The following is a 2,999-nucleotide window of genomic DNA, read 5'->3' as shown; positions in this document are numbered from 1 at the left end:
TTCCGCGGAACTGCAGCATCCACCCACGCCTGCTCATGCCTGTAGACTGGGCATGAAGCTGACGGTCTCGCTTAGATCCGGTGACAGTCACACACCGCTGATTGCACGTCCCTTGATCACTTCTCAAGTGTCCATTGGCGGTGAAAGGATCTGGCATTTTGGCAGTCCGCCACCCGGGCTGACATTTTGACGGGCTTGCCTTCCTTGTCACATCAAGCCCTCGGGCAGTTGTATCACCCGGAACTCTGTTCCGCAATTCCATTTCGCCGAGGCGGAGGGTGGCCGGCCCGGGTGGTGCTGGCTGTGAAGGCAGTGGGTGTGGTGGCGCGGCGGGGCCTGTCATGCGTCCCGCACGGCCCGGCTCGTGGGCCGCGGAGGCGCCGGCACCTCGGACGGCCCGCCGCGGACGCCGCCAGCCCCGAGGTGTCCATCAGGTGGGGCGCCCGACGGCCGCCGGCCCGATCCCCATTTGTAAATTAAAGCGAGTGGGGCGGCCGGCGGCGCGCCGAGGGGCGGCAGTCCGCGGACGCCGCACGGTGGACCGTGGACGCCGCACGGTGGACCGCGGACGGCGGACGGTGGACCGCGGACGCCGCACGGTGGACCGCGGACGGCGGACGGTGGACTGTGGACGCCGCACGGTGGACCGCGGACGGCGGACGGTGGACCGCGGACGGTACACGATGGACCGTGGACGGCGGACGGTGGACTGTGGACGACGGACGGTGTGCGGCTCTGAGGGTGGTGGATGGTGTCCGGTGGCCGGTGCCGAGGGTGGGTGGACGGTGGCCGGTGCCGAGGGTGGGTTGACGTACGGTGGACGGTGGGCGGACGGTGGAGGGTTGACGTCGGACGGCGCACGGTGATTGTGAAGCACGAGCACCTGGCAACTGTCTGTCAGAACTGGACGCACGGCGCCGCTTAGCTAATTGGTGCCAGCCGCGTGCCAGGAGCGTGCTGGAAATGTCCCCTACCGGGGGCACGCTGTTATTGTTCCCTTCCTGTGCAGGGGCGGGCTAGAAATGCCCCGTTTCTCTTGTTCCATTTTGGTATCGTATTTTTCACTCCTAGTTCTTTTCACTTTGTATTTTATTTCCACAAGTCAATATTTAACTTGGTTGTTTGAGCTATCAAGTCTGTTTGCATGGGCTGAATCTTCCACATTTGACGGTTGTTACGACAGCCACTGAGCGGACTTTTAGGCCTCAGCAGCTGTCATCGGAGGCTGCCGTCAGACCTCAGTTGCACCAACTACATGTTTTGCCCGATGCCATTTATGCAGACACACATTCTTCGCTTTGCATCCCTGTTTGTTATTTGCTCAGGACTCAGTTATCTCAGAAGATGGCTGTCATCCATTCCTGTGCCTAAGCAGTATGGGGTATAATCGTGGGTGGTCCTAAGCACAATTATCACCTTCACATAACATCGGTGTCTGCTCGCTGTCAGGCGCGGCAGGTGTACGCAGAGCCAGGTGCGACTGGTCGACGCTCCTCCCCGCCGGCCCAGGAGCGGTGGTCGGCGGCGCCGCTGTGGCCGCGGCCCGGGACCGTCTCTGGACCTGTCTCGGCGCAGGTCAGACAGTCAGTGCGTGGCGGACAGACCCCGCTGCCTGGCCACCCCTACATCAGGTAATTGAGACAAGCGGGCCGCTGCGACACGCCGGGATAAATCAATGAGTCGCCGCCGCCGTCGCCGTCTCCGCCGGTGGCCCCGTCCGCCTCTGACGACGTCGCACGCGACGCACCGTTGGCGGAGCGTTAAGTTGGCGTCGGTGTCGGTGCGGGCGGGAGGCGCGGCGCCGCGGCCGGTGGGATGTGCTCCGATCGGCCGTACCGGAACTGGCCGCAGACGCCGCGGCGCGATTTGAGACGGCTGATGTGCCGGCTTAACGACTCTGTTGTTCGCAGCGCCGGATCAATTACCGGTGATTCACCTGCAAGAATGGCATGTTTGTGTGCTGACAGAGACCCCCCCCTCCCCCCGCCCCGACGGCGGCCGCCGAGCCCTGAGGCGCTGCGACTGGGGAGCGGTGCCCTAGGGCGCTGCGACTGGGGAGCGGTGCCCTGGGGCGCCGCGGCTGGTGCTGGGGTCAGCGGGCTGAGTGTACGTGTAGGTATGCATGAGTGACGTGATTGTACGAGTACAGTGTACAGCGTGTGCTTTGAACCGCACTATTGTATTGTAGTCTGTAGACTTTGTTTTCTGTGAACTGTCATGTGTATCTGTGGACATCAAAAAGGAATGCGACTTCCTGACGCGAGGGACATACCTACACATTACACAACCCACCTCCGTTTGTGTACGATTCCGGGTGCGATGTCCTAGCCTGGTGTGATTGCGGTTATTAAGCATGCCGTTCCCACGCTTCCTAACGACATTTGTGAATTATAGACTGCATACCTGAGCGCTTAATGAGACATTAGTGTGCAGACTCTGCATACAAAGTAACATTGATCCGTGACACTCACGTCCACTGTTCAGGAGCTTCGCTGCCTGGCCGCTCCAAAGGTCCTCCCTTTCACACACCGGCCTTATCCTCTCCTTTATTATATCGGAATCATCTCATCCACAACCGACCATTGCCAAGCCACAACCACCGCCAAAGTCCGGCTCCGCACAGCACGCCGTAGTCGCCGTATACCGTATACGTGCACCATATGTATACCGTGCACATGGACAGCCCGCCTCGGTAGGAGCGGGGCAGTGGGCGAAGCGCGTGACTGGTGAGCGAGGCGCCTCCCGCGGCCGGCGCTGCGCCAAGTGGGCCGGCTGGGGACGCTTTGCTCCGCTGAGGTAGTTGAAGCACGCGCGCAGGATCAGGAGTGACGCAGAGGTCTCCGGCAGAGAGCAGGGCGGCGTATAATGCTGTGGAGACAGCTCGATCTAAATACAGGCGCTGGCCTAAATCATGGAGCACTGAAGACACCCACCACGGCCAGCAGCAGCTGTCAGTTGGCTGAAAATATCAAAGTACCAGACGAAATGATAGATGGTTG

This window comes from Amphibalanus amphitrite, unplaced genomic scaffold (assembly GCF_019059575.1).
Source record: "Amphibalanus amphitrite isolate SeventyFive unplaced genomic scaffold, NRLGWU_Aamphi_draft 000284F_arrow, whole genome shotgun sequence".
NCBI lineage: Eukaryota > Metazoa > Arthropoda > Thecostraca > Balanomorpha > Balanidae > Amphibalanus > Amphibalanus amphitrite.
This window is presented reverse-complemented; position numbering follows the sequence as displayed.